Here is a 25,349-nt window from a genome sequence, read left to right as displayed (position 1 = left end):
GGCATCATCTCTGCAACTTATATCAGCAATTTGTGTCTGCAGTTTGTGAACTATTGCTTAGTCACCTCTGCATTTTATGTCAGGCATTTACATTTGTATCTGACTTACTGGCGGCTGCGCTTACATTGTCACATTTGTGGTTTGGCTTTAAAAGCTGATGTGTTACTCTGAAGATTCTGTATTTCCCCACACATATGGTGTCGTAATAGAGGAGAGAGGCCATGTTCCTGGTGGGGTGGAGGGCCAAGAGGCACTCAGGAACACCTCCAAAAAGGAATGGGCACAAGTGGCCAAGAATATAAATTCCCAGATTTGGCCCTGAGATCCTGGAAACACTGCCTGAAGAAGTTTAATGACCTCACCGGATAGTAAAGATCAATCATCTTCAAATGACAGCTTCTGCCCACTGGATCACCAACCTCTCACGCTGCTTGATGCATCACAGCCCTGACAGCCACCCATCAGCAATCTCTAGCAATCAGGACTCAGGCCGAACATTTTGATATTCACCTTCACACCGGTACAAATGCCACCAACCTCACAAACATCTCTCGTAGCCTTCACACACCTCCAACTGTCCAACTATGGCAGGCACATGACACAAACATATGGAAACACACTCGCTGACATTTGTCCCAGTCTCTTGCATGACAAGGTGGGCCCTTAATAAAGAACAGAGCAGAACTGGAGGGGGATACTCATGCCTGCAACACCCATGCCCACTGGAGGAGACTGTGCTCAACACTAACCCCCTCCCTGACCATCCAGTGCTCCTGAGAATATTCAGGATGGCGATATACGCCTGCCTTATGGCCCTTCTTAATCCTACCTCATCCTCATTGTGCTATCTGGCATGAAGTGTGAAGCTGCAGTATTGTGATCACAGACATTTTTGTTTACTATTCCCCCCCCCCCCCCCCCCCCCAATCTCATCCCAACCCATATCCCTTCTGATTTCTGCTTTCAGCTATCCAAGAACTGTCAACTGGCGGCACGGTAGTACAGTGGTTAGCACTGTAGCTTCACAGCACCAGGGGCATGGGTCCGATTCCCGGTTTGGGTCACTGTCTGTGTGGAGATTGCACATTCTCGCCGTATCTGCGTGGGTTTTCTCCCACGGTCCATAGGTGGATTGGTCATGCTACATTGATCTGTAGTATCCAAAGGTTGGTCTAGTTTGCTGTGGTGGAGGGGAGTGTGGGCTTGGGTAGGTGCTTTTTCAGAGGCCGGGGTGTGGACTCCATGGGCCGATTGGCCTTCTTCTCCACTGTAAATTCTATGAACTCTATCTGGCCAGCCACAGAAGCATCATGAGGAAAGGTGAGAACTGCTCCAGATCTCTGAGGAAGAAGCTGCTCAAGAACAGACTGCAAGACCATCATTAGTGTTACAATGTGAACATTTTGCATCTTGCTTTCAGTCAGTCCCAATCTGGGGTGCAGGTAACCATCTCATAGCAGATCACATACACTCTTCACTACTCTACATTAAACTTAAGAGACTATTCAAACCATAACCATCTTAAAATAAACTTCACATTTGTAAAATCAGTCTCCCTCATTGAAAGTCAACAGTCTTGTGATGAATGTACGAATTTCAGATACATGTATCTGGTGCAGTGATGGTTAAAAGCCTGGGTTAGTGTGTGTATGTGACTGCTGCAGTTAAGTTTTTAAAAATCCTGGTTTAAAAGACAGCCAGGCTTTGTGGCTACAAAAGGGTTAATTAAAGCAGCGTAATAGTAAGATCATAATTCATTCCAACCATGTATAATGTATAATGTTTACAGGAAGAAGGTTCCCTGGGGAGTAGATAACTAAAAACATTGGGCCGGATTCTCCGTTTCTGAGGCTAAGTTCCGGTTCCAACGGAGGATCCGTGGTGTTTCATGATGGGAAAATCGGCGCGAAACCCTCACTGATTCCGGCACCGTTGAAGGGCAAGGCACCGGGGCCATGTGAAACACCCACGGAACGTGCGGAAAGCTTCCGGAGAATCGCCGAGCCCCGGGCCGCACATATGCAGGGCTGACAAGCTGCAGCCTTGCACGCCTACACCAACCCCCCCTAACACGCAATGGTCACACCGGAAGACACAGTAGCGCAGGCTGTGCTGAACCGTGTACCCTCCCACCCCAACCCCATAGCCCACCTCCTGGCCACCCCCCCCCCCCCCCCCCCACTCCCCTCAGCCCGAGCAGAAGCCCCCTGGCCAGCGGCACGGATATCGGCCGAGTGTGGCAGTGCCGGACACTGTCCGCAGCCAGCACACAAGGCTCACAACCGCTGGGACCACATGTGGCCTGCGCTGTTGGGAACTCGGACCATTAGAGGCGGAGCACCGCGGTGGGCCAGCCGATGACACTCCATCGGGGTTGCGATTGCACGCAGCGCGTGTTCCAATGACGCCAATTTGGAGGGGGTGAAGCATCGCGAACCGCCGTCAAACCTGCGCCTGCCCTGATTTCGCCGTCGGGAGCCATTCTCCGCCCAATTGCCGTTCTCGATTTCTGCGTCGGGCTACAGAGAAGTCCGCCCATTGTGTTTTGCATCAGTAAGATGGTCATAACACAGTTAGTGGGATAGAGATGATGTAGTTAATGGGAGGAGCCAGGAGCTGAAGCTGTCAGGTGCTGAGTTTAGTTTAGATGTGTCTATGAACAGACATGGCAGATTCTGAAAGCAGTGAATTTAGATTTGGATGTGAATAGAACAGGAACTTTTTTGCCAAATGATGGGAGTAGTTTGACACAGGCAAGAATCTGAAAGCTTCCTGAAGGATCCCCGTTTATCTAAGACATCTCTATAAAGCAAGTATTCCTCGGTTTGATAACTGTATTTAAAAGTGGGTTTTATTTTTATTTTTTTTAAATAAATTTAGAGTACCCTCCAATTCTTTTTTCCCCAATTAAGGGGCAATTTAGCGTGGCCAATGCACCTACCCTGCACATCTTTGGGTTGTGGGGTGAGACCCATGCCGACACAGGAGAATGTGCAAACTCCACACAGACAGTGACCAGGGGCCGGGATCAAAACCGGGTCCTCGGCGCGTGAGGCAGCAGTGCTAATCACTGGGTCACCGTGCTGCCCTAAAAATGGGTTTTAACCTGAGATGGATTTGCTGAATTGGAGATGAAAAGATAGCAGTTAGGAGTTAAAGTGTTTTGTTTTATTGTTTTTTTAAATAAATTTAGAGTACCCAATTATTTTTTCCAATTAAGGGCAATTTTAGTGTGGCCAATCCACCTATCCTGCACATCTTTTGGGTTGTGGGGGCGAAACCCACGCAGACACGGGGAGGATGTGCAACTCCACACGGACAGTGACCCAGGGCCGGGATTCGAACCCGGGTCCTCAGCGCCATAGGCAACAATGCTAACCACTGTGCCACCGTGCTGCCCACCTTTGTTTTATTGTTAAGCATTGTTTCACTGGCAATTGTAAGCTATTTTCTTTTATGAGGTTAAAGTTAATTTAAGACCCTGTTAATAATAAAGTTTGTTTTAATACACCATATTTGTGCATGGAGTCATTCCTGGAGTGAAGTATCTTTTCCTCACAGTCTTACAAATTAAATAAAATATTGGGGTTACTGTCTGGTATCCTAGCAACTGTTGGGGTCTGGTCTGGGATTGTAATAGTCTTCCACCAGTCATGTTGCAGCCACAGGGTTAACACTACATAGGTGCACTAGGCCAGTCAGAGGTACACAGGCAGGCACTGGGGGATACACAAGGGAGAATACTTTATTTTTGTATGTATTATTGGATGTGTTGGATAAATTTTTTATGGAAGGATTTTTTGTTGGTGGCTTTTATTACAGGAGTTTGGCCAAGAAAGGTTCTGTGATGGAATATTGTAGATGAATAGAAAGGTGAAAAGGTGGTGATGGGATAACTTCCTAATGAATCCAAAGTTTCAGTAGGTGCTCACAAATAGACCATCTGGAGAGAAGGGATCCTGGATGCCTCCTGAGAGAAAGGATCCTGGATGCTGCCTCCCTGTCTCCTCTTCCTCCTCCTCCTCTCAAGGTGACCTCCAGATATCTGTTGGCAGGGGATACACTTTCACCATAGCAAGATATGGAAGACTTAGCAGACCACAATGAATTTGGACATACATCTGGCGAGTATTGTAGGGCTCTGCCCTAAGTCTTCCAACCAGAGTTACTTGAGAATCCCAATGATCTTCTCCATGATGTTCCAGGTGGCAGCATGGCTCTCATTGTAGGCATATTGTTCTCATGTGGTTGGGTGGTAGAGGGAGTCATAATCCATGTCTGTGGGGGGTATTCCTAATTCTCCCTGTTGGCTTGAAAACAGAAAAATGCCTCAGGGTGAAGATGCTGCCATTCTGCTGGAATAATGGGCATATACCAGCTTGATGGTCTGAGCATGATCACACACCAAATGCAATTTGCATTCCCTGTACATCTCCTCATTTATACGTGGAATTCACAGGGCCATGTGCGTATTGCCAATGGCTTCCAACACCAATGGAATCCTGCTACCTTGGTAGAGCCATTTGTCTTCTCCTCTAAGTTGGTCTTTCTCCTCTGGTCAGAGAAAAGATGAAATCCCCTCTCAAGGGGATCGGATTATATAGAAGTTGAGAGTGATGGCCACAGTCAGCATTATCCTCCCCCTGATGTAAAACTCAGTTGAAGGCAATGGCACAGTTCTGTGATCCTCTTCTTGTCAAATTGCCAGCACCTCAGGCATTGCTCCTGACTGAGATTGAGGTAGGAGAAGTGCTCACTGAAGGTAGGACCTTCTGTGGAGAGCCTTCCTCCTACTGCCTCTGCATTTGTCTCCCAAGTAAGTGTAGGAGTAGGAGCGATTCCAAGGCCTGAGTATGAGCCAGTTTTTACATGGGGCTCTCCCCTTTTAGTGATGACTCAGCTTAATACACAGAGGAACAGACACATCAACCTGGTTAAGCTGGCTTTATTATTCCAAGTTTGGTTTTGTGTACAAGAGAGAGAGATCTGGAGAAATGCCGAGATCAATCTGGCTAACACTTTAAAAATCAATAGCCCACCCCAGTTGGACTTGATCCAATTCTTGGAGCTATCACTTCTATATTATCCAATAAAATTCACTTCAAACAAAATGATGACTTTTATGGTTTAACCACATCCTTTCACCTGCTGTTTACCAGGATCTTGTGTCCATTCTAAAGTTGTTTTTCGGACATTCCCAATCTTGTATCGCAGTCAGTTCCTGGCCACCTCATTGTTCATCCAGGGGCAGGATACCAAAGCTGGTTTCCTCTTTACTCCATGGATTGTTTGAGGATATTGGGGCCACTGATAAAAACTGTTTACTGAGTTGGCTATGTAATTTGCAGACCACACAATCCCGTTTGTCTTAAAAACATGGGCAAGTTAGCTAGCTTAAATTCCATCATGCATTGTGGCCACTTCTTGTATACTAGAGTTCAAATGATTATCACTACTATGACCTAAAAATACAGGTTTAATGGTTAATAATGATTACTGGGTATACTTTCTATGATTAATCTCAATCCGTAATAAACTAATTTATGTAGAACTATTCGAGTGTTATCTAGCTATTCAGTTTAAGAGATCTCATCTCTGAACACCCCCTTCAGTCCCCCCTTTTGGCCCTTGGTTAGCCCAAGAATAGGCCATTAAATAGACATACTGAACTTGTTGGAGTCAGGCCCAGGTGTGGAATGGTCAACAGGTAAGAGCTGTAACAGTTCCTTTTTTTCTAGGCGGCGACTGTCTCCCCGCCATTCCCTAATGCGGCATCTGAGGCAATAGAGTGTAATAAAAAAGACAAGCAATATAAACAGCTGCAGAATTACAACAATGTGCGATATGATGCATATCCATGGATGGATATTGGTATTCAGTCCCCAATTCCATATTCTAGTGAAACAGTTCTGTGATTTAAACAGTTCCTCAGCCTTCTCGGCGTGAGTCTTAATGAGCTCCCGCTCCTTGTTCCAGGGGTGGTCAATCTGTATTGCCTCCTTCTTAAGTTCTTCCCTGTTGGCCTGCAAGTGCGGGAAGTGTGGAAGTCCCTTCTGGACGTATCGGTGAATCCGTTGGTCATCGTCAGTTCGCTCAAGGTCATCTGCTTCCACAATGGACACATACCTGTGTGGAGTCAGTTCATGATGGCCAATGGAAATTGAATCAGATAAATTGGTTTGAACAACTTTATGCCCAGGCAACTCACAAACAATGTCTCGCTTGGTATAATTGCTATATGATGTCACAATGTAGTAATTGATCAAGTACTGAGCACTATCACACACAGTTTGGTTGTTTACTTCGACTGTTAATGTGCAGTTCTCATATGTAGTGTACCCACAGTAATCTTCCATAATAATGGCATACTTTGGGCACAACCAGTTATTTCCCCCTCCTTTGCAGGCCCAGAGGTTGATAGAGTATATCCTATCCGCCTTTTGGATTGCATGTTCAGGGGCATTCTTTAGTTTAATTAACACACCATTCCCATTGTATCCCAAGTTGTTCACCTGGAGAAGTTCATGAGTACTCTTCTCCCCTACCCTGGGAATATGGAACATCATTTCCACTAGGAGGGTGTGGTTATTATTGGCAAAGGGAACGCGACTGGTCAACGTCAATTCCCTGAGGTATTCAGGAGCTTGGTGAGCCGTTTTCAACCAGTCTTCAATTGATCATTGCTCACCTAATTAGGTACTCGGTGTGTATCCAGCTGGAGTAGGTTGGCCTGAAGGCTTTGTAATAAGTGTGTTACATACATATTACTCGGTACACTTCCTTCGAGATAGCACTCTGTCTATCGATTAACTCATTAATTGTTGTCTGATATGGCTGCAACAGTTTAAGTTCCTTCCACACAAGCTGATTAACTTGCTGGCTAAGGTCTGTAGCCGTTCCGGCATCCTGGTATATAACCTGCAGCTCTCATTTGCCCTTCCATAATCTCAATCTCTTTACTTATCTCTGCAATGTCAAGGGCATTGGCAGTCGAAACTCCTGCCCCATATCCTCCAATTGCTAGTTCCATTATGTCTCTCTGTTGTCGCTTATGTGTTTTCAGTCCACTCCCATCCAAAATCTCCCTCTCCAAGACTACAAATAATCCCCGACCATAGCAATAGGCTGGTAAGTGTAGGCTGGCGAGATTAACCATAACTTTTACATGTTCATATCCTGGTACTACCGTCACTGATTCATTAGTGGGGGTCAGAACGAACCCGTGTCCCATAGTATGGCTAGTGATATGCTCATCACATTCGGGCTTGGGGGTTGTCCTTGGGTTCCTGGTTGTAACCGAGCCGGAGCTCGCTGGTGTCACAGTGGTAGGCTTCTGCCAAGCGCCTACCCTTATCTGGTGAGGTCCTTGCTTCCTACAATATCCCACCCGATTCTCGGGCTCCTGTGCTGACTGGCTGCCTACCGCACTTCCCTAATACAAAGCTGTTAATCTATCACATATCATCTCATGATCTTTAGTACAGTTAGGTGCCTGGCAGGGATCTATACAGTGAATCTCCAGACGGTCCCCTATAATTTTATATTTCACAGTCGGGCGATTTGGGCCATCGAGGGCATTTAACGTTTTCTGATCGGTCATTTTAAAAAACAATGTCATCTTGCCTGGGGGCAATGGTCCCGCGTCCCAGCTTTCTGTATCCCTTGTAATTCCCTTGATCCTGGTTTCCCAACTGATATAGGGCCCAGGTATTTCGGAATTGCAAGTAATTCATATAAGTTGCCGCACAGGGACGTATAGAGTCCTGTTTGTGCATACATCCTGAGTCCCGTCATAACAAAAACCTATACCACTCCTCCTCTTTGCGTCTCTCATAGCATTTACAGCATCCCGACGCACCCGCGTGACATTAGTATAGATGCGATCATTGGTTTTTGTTTCAGCAATGTCCGGCTCCTTCCATGTCCAGGTGTTGAAATCTGAACCTGGAGGTATCGCACTGGGACAGCTTTGCAAGAGAGAGGGAACAAGCCTCACTGTTTATGCCTAACCAGTGGATTTGTCCTAATGCAGTGCCAATTACCTTGACTGCCACCTACACCTGTGTGAGTCTCTCCCCTGTTGATGGTGAAATGTCACCCTGAAGTGCCCCACTAGTGCAACTTCACAAGAGAGAGAGAAAGAGGGGCCACTATTTATTCCTAACTGATAGCCTTTCTTGAGTGAGCGTGTTCGAAGCACTCGGATTCCTTTTGGATCCTCGACTACATAATTATGTTCTGGCAATTATTGTGACTCAACCAGAGCGGACAGTGAAAGAAAGGTGAGGTTACAACAATAGTAGATTTACAAATAAATAATTTATTCAAGAAAATTAGGCCCTCCACAACTCAGACTATGCCATACAAACACCGGTTATAAAAATACTATGGGAAGCAAGAAACTAAAGGGCGTATCGAAAATTCTTACTTTTACACAAATTTACTTAAACACACACAAACATATATATATCCACTCACCCATCCCAACCTCAACAATCTAACCTAATTACAAAGAACAAAGAAAGCTACAGCACAGGAACAGGCCCTTCGGCCCTCCCAGCCTGCGCAGACCCAGATCCTATATCTAAACCTCTCACTTATTTTCCAAGGATCTACTTCCCTCTGTTCCCCGCCCGTTCATATATCTGTCTAGATGCATCTTAAATGATGCTATTGTGCCCGCCTCTACCACCTCTGCTGGCAAAGCATTCCAGGCACCCACCACCCTCTGCGTAAAAAACTTTCCACGCAAATCTCCCTTAAACTTTCCCCCTCTCACCTTGAAATCGTGACCCCTTGTAACTGACACCCCCACTCTTGGAAAAAGCTTGTTGCTATCCACCCTGTCCATACCTCTCATAATTTTGTAGACCTCAATCAGGTCCCCCCTCAACCTCCGTCTTTCCAACGCAAACAATCCTAATCTACTCAACCTTTCTTCATAGCTAGCACCCTCCATACCAGGCAACATCCTGGTGAACCTCCTCTGCACCCTCTCTAAAGCATCCACATCCTTCTGGTAATGTGGTGACCAGAACTGCACGCAGTATTCCAAATGTGGCCTAATCAAAGTCCTATACAACTGTAACATGACCTGCCGACTCTTGTACTCAATACCCCGTCCGATGAAGGCAAGAATGATGTATGCCTTCTTGACCACTCTATCGACCTGCGTTGCCACCTTCAGGGTACATTGGACCTGAACTCCCAGATCTCTCTGTACATCAATTTTCCCCAAGACTCTTCCATTGACCGTATAGTCCGCTCTTGAATTAGATCTTCCAAAATGCATCACCTCGCATTTGCCTGGATTGAACTCGAACTGCCATTTCTCTGCCCAACTCTCCAATCTATTTATATTTTGCTGTATTCTCTGACAGTTCTCCTCGCTATCTGCAACTCCACCAATCTTAGTATCATCTGCAAACTTGCTAATCAGGCCACCTATACCTTCGTCCAGATCATTTATGTATATCACAAACAACACTGGTCCGAACACGGACTCCTGTGGAACACCACTAGTCACCTTTCTCCATTTTGAGACACTCCCTTCCACCACTACTCTCTGTCTCCTGTTGCCCAGCCAGTTCTTTATCCATTGTTGCTCTTTTTAGCTTTAGTCTATTTGCTCTGTTTAGGTCACCTTTGCTCATGAGTCGCCAGGTATCTTTATGATACCGCCACGTGGTTCAAGTTCAGGTTATGATTAATAACACAGCACACCGCTTAGTAAGGATTAAAACAACGGTCATTTATTATATACAACAAGCAATATTAATACCCTAATACTACTATTTATATAATAAACCTATCACTACTGGCCAATACTTAACTTAGGAAGAGCCCACCAGGTCAGGGAAACGAATGGCTTGTCCAATCAAATTTGGCCTGCGGGATTAAAAAGGCTGCTACAGGTCGGTGGCTAGGTGTCTCTACCGGATAGCGATCGTTGGATTCAAACCTACACTTGCCGGTGGCTGGTCTTGCGAAGGTCTCGAGCAGGTGAAGAGGAGAGAGAGCGAACTGAACTTGGACCTTCACTTTTATAGGGCCCAGGGGCTTCCCGCCTCCCGGGGCGGCCCTTGACCCTGAGTCCCAAGTGATTGGATTCTGTCCCCAATCTCTGGGGTTGATGTGTTCAATGGTGAGGCGATTCATCGATCGGGGGGTGGTCGCTCACCTGTCTTTGTTTCGGCCACTGCAGGCAGGTATCTGGCCCAGTATTCAATTGCTAATATGTTGCAATTGTTCCCAGGGATAGCCGATTTAACTGTGGATGTCTGAATAGATTGGCTGCAAACAGTCCTGAATGCAACTGTGAATACCTGGGTTGATGGGCTGTTGATAGCCCTGTGTATCGATCTGGGCTACCTTCCTAGAGCCGAATATGCAAAACTGTCTGCAGCTGCCTGCTTGTGTCTTCTTGGCTGCTTTTCCCAGCAGTCTTTCGGGTTAGCCGTTTTAAACTGGGTTTTGGCCAGATTAATCGGAACGCAGCCATTTTACATGTCTTCACCATCTAGCTAGTACACCCTGAACCCCATACGACATCACTTTTTCCATCAACCTGCCATGGGAAACTTTATCAAACGCCTTACTCAAGTCCATGTATATGACATCTAAAGCCCTTCCCTCATCAATTAATGTTGTCACTTCCTCAAAGAGTTAGGTTTGTAAGACATGACCTTCCCTGCACAAAACCATGCTGCCTATCACTGCTAAGTCTATTTTCTTCCAAATGTGAATAGACCCTATCCCTCAGTATCTTCTCCAACAGTTTGCCTACCACTGACGTCAGGCTCACAGGTCTATAATTCCCTGGATTATCCCTGCTACCCTTCTTAAACAAAGGGACAACATTAGCAATTCTCCAGTCCTCCGGGACCTCACCCGTGCTCAAGGATGCTGCAAAGATATCTGTTAAGGCTCCAGCTATTTCTTCCCTCACTTCCCTCAGTAACCTGGGATAGATCCCAGCCGGACCTGGGGACTTGTCCACCTTAATGCCTTTTAGAATACCCAAAACTTCCCCTTCCTTATGCCGACTTGACCTAGAGTATTTAAACATCCATCCTTAGCCTCAACATCCGTCATGTCCCTCTCCTTGGTGAATACCGATGCAAAGTACTCATTAAGAATCTCACCCATTTCCTCTGACACCACGCATAAATTCCCTCTTTTGTCTTTGAGTGGGCCAATCCTATCTCTAGTTACCTTCTTGCTCCTTATATACGAATAAAAGGCTTTGGGATTTTCCTTAACCTTGTTAGCCAAAGATATTTCATGACCCCTTTTAGCCCTCTTGCGTGTTTGAGATTTGTCCTACTTTCCCAATATTCCTCCAAAGCTTCAGCAGATTTAAGTCGCCTAGATCTTATGTATGCTTCCTTTTTCATCTTAGCTAGTCTCACAATTCCACCCGTCATCCATGGTTCCCTAATCTTGCCATTTCTATCCCTCATTTTCACAGGGACATGTCTGTCCTGCACTCTAATCAACCTTTCCTTAAAAGACTCCCACATTTCAAATGTGGATTTACCCTTAAAGAGCTGCTCCCAATCCACATTCCCTAGCTCCTGCTGAATTTTGTTATACTTGTCCTTTCCCCAATTTAGCACTCTTTCTTTAGGACCAGTCTCGTCTTTGTCCATGAGTATTCTAAAACTTACGGAATTGTGATGGGAATTTCTGTGGGCTGAGAGAGTATACTCACCGTTCCCAGGAAGAATAGTTAAACCGGCACGGATGTCTCTGGCTCTTCCTCAAAAACTGACTGGTGCGTTTGGCTGCTGGGCCTTGATCCTGGTGTTCCTTCTGTCTTGTAGTCTGGTAGCAGCCTCGTAGCAAGTGAAGAGAGCGAGAGCCTCTGAGTCCCGTATTTTTACAGGCAAAAACCAGAATGGAGCTGACTGGCCCCTCTCACAGGTGAGTTCCAGGACAAAGCTGCTAATTGCTGACAGGATGAAATTGATTTGATCAGTTTCTCCACAATAGGTTCCATAATGTCTCTGGGGACCACTGATCTCTTGCAAATGGCTCAAGTGGATGTTGGGAACAACTTTAATTGTTTTCCTTTAGCATAGCGCGATTTCGTCTGGTTAGGGCAAAACTGATTTACTGTTTCTCGTGGAGTGAATTCGGGCCGTTTACATCTTCCTGCATAACTTTTCCTTTGGCCCTGTCATGACTTATGGCCCTGCTGTGTTCCTATCTGAGATTAGTTTTACGGATGTATATTCTGCTGTCTGCCTGCAGACATGGATTCTGTTATCTGTACAGCATGTCCTTCTAAAATGGAACATATCCTTTCCAATTTTGTCCAGTTCATTTTTGTTCAGCTGATGAGTTGCGATAACTTACAATTCCCAAAACCTTACAAGCCTCCTTCATGGCTTTTCCCGTGAAATGGACCCCTTGGTCAGAATCCAGTTGGAGGGGCACCCTCCACCTTGGCATTATTTCATTAGCCAATATCAAAGTCACGGTACTAGCGGTGGCGTCCTTACACGGAAATGCTTCCACTCAACAGGTGAATTGATCTACAACCACCAAACAGTATGTTTTACCCTGTACCCGAGGCAAAGGCCCAATAAAATTTAGTTGCAAATTTTCCCATGGTCCCTTGGGCCGGGGCTGACTTCCCATTTTTATCTTGCAGGGACAGCCTGGTTCAATCAGGGCGCACTGTGTGCATCACTGATAGAATTTGGCCACATCCCTGCCCATTCCCTTCTACAACCAACATTTCTTTAATAGTTTGATCATATTGTCTCTCCCTGTGTGCACTTGTCCATGATATATGTCTAACAGGGATTGTTGCACGGCCTCGGGGGCTATTATCTTTCCCCCTCTCCTCCATATTCCATTATGGCCTATCCATCCCCCGTTATTTCTCCACCCCTCCTTTTCCTCCACTTGCGCTTGTTCTTGCACCAGGCTTACATCAATATCAGCATTGTTTGTGGCATTCATGGCTGCCATTCCTTGAGTCTGCATCCCTATCCGTTCTTGCTCTACTAGGTCTCTTGCAGCCTGATCGGCCCAACTATTGCCTTGCTGTGCATAATTCTCAATTTTCCGATGGGCTTGGACCTTCATTACAGATGCTTCTATGGGCTGTTGGGCGGCCAGGATCAAGTCCTTGATTAAATTCCCATGCTGTATGTGTCCTCCACTGGAGGTCACAAACCCTCGCCTACTCCATGCTGTCACATAGTCATGAACTACGCCAGAAGTGTCCCGACTGTCAGCGTACACATTGATCCGATTCCTCTTGCCCCATTCCAGGGCCTTCGTTAAAGCTATTAATCCAGCTATTTGTGCTGAGTGGTTCCCGGGGCTCTGATCTCCTGCCATCAACTCACCTTCATGATCCACTACAGCCCATGCCGTAAGGGCTTCTCCTATATACGTCCTTGCTCCATCTACATATAAGTTGCTCACTCCCTCTCCCACTAGTGGCTCTTCTGTCAAGCCTCCACTAGTGTCCTGCTTTACTTCCACAACACAATCATGCTCCGTTCCTTGTATCGTTAACCCTATCGCAGGATTTTCCCTCATATCTTTACAGATTTCCACATGTCTGTCCCCAGGTAAAATATTAGCTTCCCACTTTGTGTGTCCACTATCTGAGATGCCCGTCAGTCTTCCAGCCTCTAAGAGTTGAACAATAGTATGAGGACTATGGAGGATTATCTTACCCATCAGTGTGATGAGTTCTGATGCATTTATTGCACATGAAGCGCATGCTAAAACCCCAGGGCGGGCGCCTGCACCATCGCTTGTTTTAAATTGGAAAAAGCCTGCATCTCCTCCTCCCCCCACTCTATTTTGTCTTTGCTAGCCCTTCCCCCTTTGCTAAATATTGCAAGGGTTTCGCAAGGGTTGCTTACCCTTCCACTAGATTTTAATTCATGCCGACTATTGCTGCACATTTTAAAAGTCACTTATAAATTCTCAAATTCTCGAAGCTACTGCAAATCTTGTTCCACTTACAGTTACCTAGAAAGTAAAACACAAAAGATCCATTCTGCTTGGGGCAAAATGTGTTAATTAGTCTGGGCATATCTGACATTTCAAAGTTAAAATTCTCAATTCCTGTAAAAAAAAGCATCTTCCGCTTTAACAGGCAAGGGCTAATTCTCTGCTGTACGAAAAGAGGTGGGGTAAAAGCTTTCAACTAGACGTCATTGCGTCACCACCCTCCTTTGTTTGACTTAACCAGAAACATGATGAGGGACCTTCATTAATCTCTACTTTACACCATTTTTTCCCCACACAAAATTTATTTCTTTTCTTCCTAGTGTCATGATATGCAGACATGCAGATAATGATATACAGACAGGAACAGACAGGTAGCTAATAAACACAGAGAACAGAACATGACCAATGAGCAGGCAGGACACTCGGATGTGGTATCTGATTATAAAAGGCATGAGGCACTCACACTTCGCCTCTTTCCACTGATGAACATTTACAGAGTGAGTCAGGGTGTATGTACAGTATCACACCTCTAGCACATGGCTAAGAGCTAGTCTGGTTCAGTCAGACAGAGTAACCACACTTAGGTTAGCAGAGAGTCAAACTCATAGAGAACTGTGCTAACTGTGCTACTGGTGCAATAGATCAGATTGAACGAACTTCAAGGTCTGGAGTATCTTTTGGTTAAAGCTGCATCCAGTTGCAGCCTGTGTTATCCCAGAGTACATAACACGACACCTAGTTGTATCAGTTGTGTCAGGAATAATTATTTTTCAACCTGACCCGAAGTTTTAACACAAAATCAATCCAACACAGGATCAGCCATAATCATTTTCGATATCCCAAACTCCAATCAACCCTAATAAATTAAAATGGCCCCATTCTTACATGTGTAAATTTGTATCCGGATCAAAATTCCCACATGTTGTTCAAAAATATCCTGGAATCATGTGGATAGGTGTGGAGGTCTCAGGGTAGTTGTCATGGGTGACTTTAACTTTCCAAATATTGATTGGAACCTCTAGGTCGAACAGTTCTGATGGGGCAGTTTTTGTACAGTGTGTGCAGGAGAGTTTCCTGACACAATATGTGGATAGGCCGACAAGAGGGCGGGCCATAATGGATTTGGTACTGGGTAATGAACCGGGCCAAGTGTTAGATTTGTTTGTGGGAGAGCACTTTGGAGATAGTGACCACAATTTGGTGTCTTTCATTATTGCAATGGAGAGGGATAGGGCCATACGGCAGGGCAAGGTTTATAATTGGGGGAGGGGTAATTATGATGCGATTAGGCAAGAACAAAGAACAAAGAACAAAGAAATGTACAGCACAGGAACAGGCCCTTCGGCCCTCCAAGCCCGTGCCGACCATACTGCCCGACTAAACTACAATCTTCTACACTTCCTGGGTCCGTATCCTTCTATTCCCATCCTATTCATATTAGGGAGAATTAGATGGGAACAGAAACTGTCAGGGAAAGGCACAAATGAAAAGTGGAGCTTGTTCAAGGAACAAATACTGCGTGTCCTTGATAGGCATGTCCCTGTCAGGCAGGAAGGAAATGGCCGTGTGAGGGAATCATGGTTCACAAAAGAGGTTAAATGTCTTGTCAAGAGGAAAAAGGAAGAGAATGTAAGGATGAGAAAACAAGGTTCAGTAGGGTCGCTTGAGGGTTACAAGGTAGCAAGGGATGAGCTGAAAAAAGGGCTTAGGAGAGCTAGGAGGGGGCATGAGAAGTCCTTGGTGGGTTGGATCAAGGAAAACCCCAAGGCTTTTTACTCTTAGGTGAGAAATAAAAGAATGATCAGGGTGAGGGTAGGGTCGGTCAAGGACAATAGTGGGAACTTGTGCATGGAGTCAGAAGAAATAGGAGAGGCGTTGAATGAATACCTTTCTTCAGTGTTCACAAAGGAGGGGGGCCATGTTTTTGAGAATGAGAGTGTGATTCAGGCGGGTAGGCTGGAGGAAGTAGATGTTCTGAGGAAGGATGTATCAGCAATTTTGAAAAACCTGAGGGTCGACAAGTCCCCTGGGCCAGATGGGATATACCCAAGGATTCTATGGGAGGCAAGGGATGAGATTGCAGAGCCTTTGGCTTTGATCTTTGGGTCCTCGCTGTCCACGGGGATAGTGCCAGAGGACTGGAGAGTGGCGAGTGTTGTTCCTCTGTTCAGGAAAGGGAATAGGAATGACCCTGGTAATTATAGGCCAGTTAGTCTTACTTCGGTGATCAGGAAGATAATGGAAAAGGTCCTGAAGGATAGGAATTATGACCATTTGGAAAGATGCAGCTTAATCCGGGATAGTCGACATGGATTCGTGAAGGGTAGGTCTTGCCTCACAAATTTGATTGAATTCTTTGAGGAGGTAACTAAGTGTGTAGATGAAGGTAGAGCAGTTGATGTCGTATACATGGATTTTAGTAAGGCGTTTGATAAAGTTCCCCATGGTCGGCTCATGAAGAAAGTAAGGAGGTGTGGAATAGAGGGAAATTTGGCCAATTGGATAAGTAACTGGCTATCACATAGAAGACAGAGGGTGGTGGTGGATGGAAAATTTTCAGACTGTAGACCAGTTACCAGCAGTGAGACCACATTTGGAGTATTGTGTGTAGTTCTGATCACCTCACCATAGGAAGGACGTGGAAGCATTGGAAAGGGTGCAAAGGAGATTCACCAGGATGCTGCCTGGTTTGCAGGATAGGTCTTATGAGGAAAGGTTGAGGGAGCTAGGGCTTTTCTCTTTGGAGCGGAGGGCATTGAGAGGCGACTTAATAGAGGTTTATAAGATAATGAGGGGGATAGATAGAGTGGACGTTCAGAGACTATTTCCTCGGGTGGATGTAGCTGTTACAAGGGGGCATAACTATAAGATTCGGGGTGGGAGATCCAGGAGGGATGTCCGAGGTAGGTTCTTTACTCAGAGAGTGGCTAGGGTGTGGAATGGACTGCCTGCTGTGATAGTAGAGTCGGACACTTTCGGAACTTTCAAGCGGTTATTGGATAGGCACATGGAGCACACCAGAATGACAGGGAGTGAGATAGCTTGATCTTGGTTTCGGACAATGCTCGGCACAACATTGAGGGCCGAAGGGCCTGTTCTGTGCTGTACTGTTCTATGTTCTATGCCTCTGGCCAGAAAACATGACTGCAGGTTTTTGTCAACTGTTTGGGCTTAAATCACTTAAATGATTAAACTTCAAAAATTTCAACTTCAGACAGCAAGGCTGTGATTCTCTGGGTGGGTTGGAGAATCCATGGGGAGAGGCGCGAATCCCGCCCTGATGGAGGCTGCCCTATTCTCCGGCGCCGTTTTTCGGGCGGCGGCGGGATTCCTGCCACGCCGGCCAAGGGCCGTTGACAGTAGCCCCCCCCCGGTGATTCTCCGGGCCCCGATGGGCCAAGCGGCCATCCATTTTTGGCCAGTCCTGCCGGCATGAATTACTCACCTCACACACCGCAGGTGGCAGGTGAGTGTGTGGGGATGGTTCTCGGGGGCTGCGGAGGGATGCGACCCTGTGGGGGGGCCCCAGGGTGGCCTGGCCCGCGATTGGGGCCTACCGATCTGCGGGCGGGCTTGTTCCGTGGGGGGATTCTTTCTTCTGCGCCGGGCCCCTGTAGGACGGCGCCATGTTGCCCGGTGGCCGGTGCGGAGAATAGAACCCCCGCGCATGCATGGAAATATGCTGGCTGGTCCGCGCATGCGCGAGATCACGTCAGCCATTCCGCGCATGCGTCAACTCGTGCCGGCCCTCCGGCGTCCACCTAGCCCCCTAGAAAGGTGAGAAGTCCTCACCTTGGGGGACCGTTGGCGCCAGAGTCGTTGGTGCCAGTTTTCCCGCCGGTGTGGGGACTTAGTCCCCAGAAGGGAGAATCCCGGCCCAAGTGTTTTGAAACGAAAATAACCAAAATGAATTACGTAAATGTCCTTGCATTTTCTTTTCTACACTTCAGGTATCTGTAATTTAAAAAACTCAAGGTTAATTCCCCAGAAAAATAAACCTTAATGATAACATTACTCTACGAATCTCCCCAAAACTATGAAACACGATACTTTTGCTTGGAAAATTCACAGATAATCTTCAGCCTTCTCTTGATGCACTGCAACCTGACACTCTTTTGGCTAAAATAATGAACAAGATTCACTACTTTTTTTCATTATAAGACTTCAATTATTTATTTGAATAATTTATCTTTTTCTTTTCATTTAAACCAATCCTCAACATCTGATTTCATAGGCATCACCTATCCTTTAGTAAATTCAAATCTCAAAGGCATATCGCTCAAACACATTCTGAACTACAAAACCTTTGTTTCCTAACGGGGGTGATGTGATAGCACGAATAGAATTCTCACATTTATTCCAAATTCCTATAGACCATGCTTAAAATTTCTACTTTTAACCGGTGCTATTGGATTTCCATAAATCCACAATTTAACCTTGTATCAAGTAATTTACACACATGTTTCGGGGAAATTTAAAAATCAATTAATAGCATGCTGTGTTAGACGTTTTAGTTGCTGTGATATGAAGAGTCTAAAGTTCTGTTCCTTCTTCACAAACACACATTTATTTCATTCCAACAGCCTTTGCACAAAACTCTAACTATACATCACCTGACAGAGGCCACCTGAAGCCCCTTTACATATCAGTGTCAATTAATGGATACTTAACATAAATGAGACAACTAATTGCAATGTCTCTTAACCCATTACTTAACAGTCTCCCCTTCCTTGGAGAAAAAAAAATAATTAGGTGAAAACAAAATTTCAAGAAGCTCAAAAACACACACATGATTTTCCACCCTTTTTTTTGTTTGGACGAGAAAGAAAAAAAAACAGTCACAGAAACAAGCGCCCTTCATTAACAATATCCAAAAGTCTCTGTGAACTCGCCCCTCTTTTCGTAAAACAGTCTGACAGTTGATAGCTCCTGTCGACCCATTTAATTTTTGTTATTTCCCCTCTGTCCAACATCTGCTTCAAACTTGCGATGTTTATCCGTAACCTCTTTTCATTGACACTTTTTGTAGAGTGCACATTTTCCCACAGGGATTTATTGTCAATGTGATCCAAATCCCCTAATCCCAGAATTTCTGTCAATATCATACTTATATAAAAGGCCATATCCACCGCCTCTACAAGGCTTAACGTCTCAGCAGCCAAAGTGTTTTTTACCAACACTCCTTATTTTCTTTGTTTCCCACACAAGCAGGCAACATTTACCATTGTTCCCCAAAAGGAAAATTATAAAACCTCCTGCGCTTGAAACCCCATCACATAAATTTGCGTAGGACGCATCACTATAAACTATGATTTTCAAGTGCCTAAGGTCACCTAAAACCGGGAACTTCAAAACACACTCCTGTATTTTTAGTTTGGCCAACGCTTTATTTGCTCTTATTATGTCTTCCACTTTGGGATCATTCATTTTTGTACTCAACTCTAAGACATCAAAACTCACGTCCGGTCTAGTCTGTCTACCTAACCAGTTCAGTTGCCAATTAAACTTCGCAGTTGCTCTTTTTCTATCTTTGAAACCATTGCGTCTTTTTGTGAAACTCGGCCACGACTAATTGCTATTGGGCTGATGCTTTCCAAATAAGATTGCTGACGTAAAGTTGCCCCTAACTTAGTCTGTCCAATTTCCATTCCAATATATTTAAATGCACCGGAAGCCTGACTTCCAACCCTGAATACTTTCCTCAAACCAGAGATTACAATAGCTTCAAAATCACTAGTCCCACCCCACAAAAAATCATCGACATGCATCATAAAAATGCCAGAAAGATTTCCTTTATAGTGCCAGTAAAACATTGCAGGATCTGCTTTCAATTGGCAACAGCCTACCTTTAACAAAACTGACCTTACCGAAAAATACCAGACTCTAGATGCATCATTTAATCCATATACACATTTGTTCAACTTCCAGAGTACCCCTTCTGTGTTAGCTGCTTCTTTAGGAGGACGGAGAAAAATATCTCTCTGGAGCTGATGCCCCTGCAAAAAGGCAGCTTTTATATCTATAGATTTGCATTCCCATGCCTTTGTGGCTAATAGAGCCAAGAAGATCTTTAAAATAATCTTTCCTGCTGTAGGTGAATCTGCCCTTAAATCCTGATCTTTTAAGTTTTCTTCAAATCCCCTTGCCACAAGCCTGGCCTTTGCCTTATAAGTTCCATCCGGACGAACCTTTTCTGTGCAATTCCATCTGCGGGATAGAGCTCTTTGTCCCCTATCCGGTACACCCCAAATTCACTCCAACTATGCAATTCTTGCTGTTTAGCTTCTTTGATAACTTTTTCATCTAATTTATTTGAAGCCACCAAAATCTCACTTGCATGTGGGCTTCTGCTCCTATTAGTATTCGTAGCCTTACTCATGTTCCGAGACCTTGATAAATTACGTCCCCTCTCCCGCCTGGTATCTCGTTCTGTACTGCTACTGCTTGATCTTTCCCTTCTGCTGTGGGATGTCCTTTCAATAGTTCTCGACCTTTTCCTGCGGACCTGTTCACTATCCAATGTACTACCTGAACTGGCACTGCGTTTCTGTGCCCTCCATTTTTGAACTTCGTTTTCCCAATCCATTGTCTTATCTCCTTCCCCTGAATGCTCTACATTCAACCAATGTTTATACTTTCCAGTGGCCTTCCCTGCTCTACTAATAACAGTTGCATCCTTCCATTGACTAGATCCTTCAGGCAAGTATGTCACTTTTGTACCAACTTTTGGCAGTTGCCCTTTCGGAAAAATGGCCTGTTCTAATTCATCAGAAGTGTTGTGTTCCTCCACAGAAACCCTGTCTCTATCAGTGAATTGGTCCTCATAGTTCTGTAACACATGCGTACCAGATGACTCTGATTCCTCGTCATGTCTGTCTGCTCTGTCTAAATTTGAAAATTTGTAATCTGTACCCATTATCCTTGATGAATGTACCCTAACAATTTGATTACCATGTTGCAAAATAATTGTTTGCCATCCATGCCTATGATCTTCCCTGGGCCTTTCCATTCATTAGAATTGTCTCTCTTATAGTATACCATGCCTCCTTGCTGAAAAATGGCACCTGATGGCCGTACGTTATGTCTTAAAGAGCTGCAAATTCTTTCAGAGACTTCTGCTTCCAAAAAAGGTTTTTCTACTGCTATGTAAAGAATTTAAATGTTCAGCAAAACCAGAGCTAATTGTCGTTCCCTTCCAAGCTGGAGGCTGGTCATCAAAAATGGACGGGATTTTAGGATTTCTACCAAACACTAATTGATAACCATCACCACAATGTCGTTAAAATCCCTGGCCAAAGGTAGGGTTACTATCGGTCGTGCTGGTGTCCTTCTGTGCTTCCTACAAACTTCACAGCAGTCATAACCTGTTCTATCAGTTTAGTATAGTCGTCATCCCTTACTCCTGCATCCTTTAATAAATTTTTCAGCCTCCGAGGAGACGGATGTGCAAATTGCCTATGCAGTTTTAATACCACAAACTTTTTATCAGCTAAAGTCCCATTTTCAACTGCCATTAACACATCCTTAACCACTCTACTTGAAATATTATTTGTCAGTAATGGAATACAATAGTGTCCCAACTGTGTAAATTGTAAGTCCGCCGTCTTCCCAAAAGCTGTTGCCTTATCCAGTTCCATATCCAGTTTCACATGTGCTTTCTTCATCGACGGTCTGCTCAGAAGCAAACCATCTGCAATGAATTCTTTGCATGTACTGCCCATGCTAAAGCTGAATTTAGCCTGCAATTTGGTCGATCTGCCAAAGTTTTCCGAAGCATGTCATCGATGACAACATGATTTCTTTCACAGACCCCATTACTAAATGGGCTTTCTGCAGCCGTATTCATAACTCTGATATTCATGTTTTCACACATATCCCTAAACTCATCATCAGCAAATTCTCCCCCATTGTCCGTAAGGAATTTTGCCGGTGGACCCACTCCTGTCCCTATCCATTTTTCCACGATTTGATCCAGAATTACTCTCTTTTCTTTACTTCATACAATCGTTGATTGACTAAATCTGGTTGCTAAATCTACAAAATGCAAAATAAATATATTATTTGCTTTATCCCAGATCTTAAGGTCCATGGCCACAACATCGTTAAAATCCCTGGCCAAAGGTAGGGTTATTATCGGTCGTGCTGGTGTCCTTCTGTACTTCCTACAAACTTCACAGCGGTCACTAACCTGTTCTATCAGTTTAGTATAGTCGTCATCCCTTACCCCTGCATCCATTAATAAATGTTTCAGCCACCGAGGAGACGGATGTGCAAATTGCCTATGCAGTTTTAATACCACAAGCTTTTTATCAGCTAAAGTCCCATTTTCAACTGCCATTAACACATCCTTAACCACTCTACTTGAAATATTATTTGTCAGTAATGGAATACAATAGTGTCCCGACTGTGTAAATTGTAAGTCCACCTTCTTCCCAAAAACTGTTGCCTTATCCAGTTCCATATCCACTTTCACATGTGCTTTCTTCATCGACGGTCTGCTCAGAAGCAAAGGTATCTCACTTAATACAACATCCGTGCTAATGAAATTATTCACTCCGGCAATGTTGCAAGGGATCACCAGTCTTTTCAGCGACTTCAGAGTATTATCATCCCCAAACCTGAAACTTGTGGAACTTTCAAATTCCTTAACCATGTTACGATTTTCAGCATTCAAAGAGTCCAGGTCACATTTTAACCAGTCAATTCTACACACAGTAGATGTGCAGCCACTGTCCAATATAGCACAGTTGAAGGATTCTGCAACCAACGCCCTCATTACTGGCGTAAAACTGCTTGTCAATAGGACAATGCCTTCTTTCTGGTCACTATCTTTTTCCTCTTCTGACTCTTCCGTGTCATGTGTCGCTTCAAACACTCTATCATAACGAGTTGGACAGTTGAAAGCATAATGGTATTGAGAGTCACATCGAAAACATCGATTTATCATGCCCCGTGCATTTCTGGAGTTCATCTTCCTATTGTAGGTTCTAACTGGGTTTCTGTCATCATAATTTCCTTGTCTCGGTCTCCTTCTATAGTCTTAAGCCCTGTTCGTAGCCATACGATTTTGCCATCCTGTTAGTAGTATATCTTCCATATTCTGCCTTATTGCAGGCTGACCTATTTGGGTCATCAGAGCCATTGGAATCGAATGTTTTCCCAGAAACTTTTGTAAAACTTTTGTCATCTGTTCGAATAAGGTATCCTTATCAGTAAATTGAACTCCTGTCAAAACCAGGAGCCTATCCATGTTGCTCACTCTAGCACAGTAAAGTAATTTAAAGGCCAACACAGACCGTGGAAATTCCAGGTTGTGTTTCTGCAGCCTTTCATATAGTCTGCCAAATTCCATTATATAGTCTTCCATGGAGATATCCTCCATTTTCCGGAACTTATCAAAATCCGACCATGCTTCTTACGCACTTAACAAGTTATCTTTCTTATAAATCTTATCCATATAATGTAATAAAGTCTCCAGACCTTCTTCTGAGTCTAACTCTTCCAACTCCAGCTCAGAAAGCACTTTATTTCGGATTTTACTGCCATATGGTAGAGAAAGAACCAATGCCATACCTTGCGATCACAATATGGTGGAATTTAAAATACAGGTGGAGGGTGAGAAGGTAAAATCAAGCACTAGAGTTTTGTGCTTAAACAAAGGAGATTACAATGGGATGAGAAAAGAACTAGCTAAGGTAGACTGGGAGCAAAGACTTTATGGTGAAACAGTTGAGGAACAGTGGAGAACCTTCCAAGTAATTTTTCACAGTGCTCAGCAAAGGTTTATACCAACAAAAAGGAAGGACGGTAAAAAGAGGGAAAATTGACCGTGGATATCTAAGGAAATAAGGGAGAGTATCAAATTGAAGGAAAAAACATACAAAGTAGCAAAGATCAGTGGGAGAATAGAGGACTGGGAAATCTTTAGGGGGCAACAGAAAACTACTAAAAAAGCTATAAAGAAGAGTAAAATAGAATATGAGAGTAAACGTGCTCAGAATATAAAAACAGATAGTAAACGATAGTAAATATATAAAACAAAAAAGAGTGGCTAAGGTAAATCTTGGTCCTTTAGAGGATGAGAAGGGAGATTTAATAATGGGAGATGAGGAAATGGCTGAGGAATTAAACAGGTGTTTTGGGCCGGTCTTCACAGTGGAAGACACAAATAACATGCCAGTGACTGATGGAAATGAGGCTATGACAGGTGAGGACCTTGAGAGGATTGTTATCACCAAGGAGGTAGTGATGGGCAAGCTAATGGGGCTAAAGGTAGACAAGTCTCTTGGACCTGATGGAATGCACCCCAGAGTGCTAAAAGAGATGGCTAGGGAAATTACAAATGCACTAGTGATAATTTACCAAAATTCACTAGACTCTGGGGATGTCCCGGCGGATTGGAAATTAGCAAACGTGATACCACTGTTTAAAAAAGGAGGTAGGCAGAAAGCGGGTAATTATAGGCGAGTGAGCTTAACTTCGGTAGTAGGGAAGATGCTGGAATCTATCATCAAGGAAGAAATAGCGAGGCATCTGGATGGAAATTGTCCCATTGGGTAGACGCAGCATGGGTTCATAAAGGGCAGGTCGTGCCTAATTTATTTAGTGGAATTTTTTGAGGACATTAACGTGCGGTAGATAACGGGGAGCCAATGGATGTATATCTGCATTTCCAGAAAGCCTTTGACAAGGTGCCACACAAAAGGTTGCTGCATAGGATAAAGATGCATGGCATTAAGGGGAAAGTAGTAGCATGGATAGAGGATTGGTTCATAGAATCATAGAAGTTTACAGCATGGAAACAGGCCCTTCGGCCCAACCAGTCCATGCCGCCCAGTTTTTACCATTAAGCTAGTCCTAGTTGCCCGCAGTTAATTAATAGAAAGCAAAGAATGGAGATTAATGAGTGTTTCTCTGGTTGGCAATCAGTAGCTAGTCGTGTCCCTCAGGGCTCAGTGTTGGGCCCGCAACTGTTCACAATTTACATAGATGATTTGGTGTTGGGGACCAAGGGCAATGTGTCCAAGTTTTCAGATGACACTAAGATAAGTGGTAAAGCAAAAAGTGCAGAGGATACTGGAAGTCTGCAGAGGGATTTGGAAAGGCTAAGTGAATGGGTTAGGGTCTGGCAGATGGAATACAATATTGACAAATGTGAGGTTATCCATTTTGGTATGAATAACAGCAAAAGGGATTATTATTTAAATGATAAAATATTAAAACATGCTGCTGTGCAGAGAGACCTGGGTGCGCTAGTGCATGAGTCGCAAAAGGTTGGTTTACAGGTGCAACAGGTGATTAAGAAGGCAAATGGAATTTTGTCCTTCATTGCTAGAGGGATGGAGTTTAAGACTAGGGAGGTTCTG

The sequence above is a fragment of the Scyliorhinus torazame genome, chromosome 11 (assembly GCF_047496885.1).
Source record: "Scyliorhinus torazame isolate Kashiwa2021f chromosome 11, sScyTor2.1, whole genome shotgun sequence".
NCBI classification, from domain to species: domain Eukaryota; kingdom Metazoa; phylum Chordata; class Chondrichthyes; order Carcharhiniformes; family Scyliorhinidae; genus Scyliorhinus; species Scyliorhinus torazame.
Note: the sequence above shows the minus strand (reverse complement) of the source record.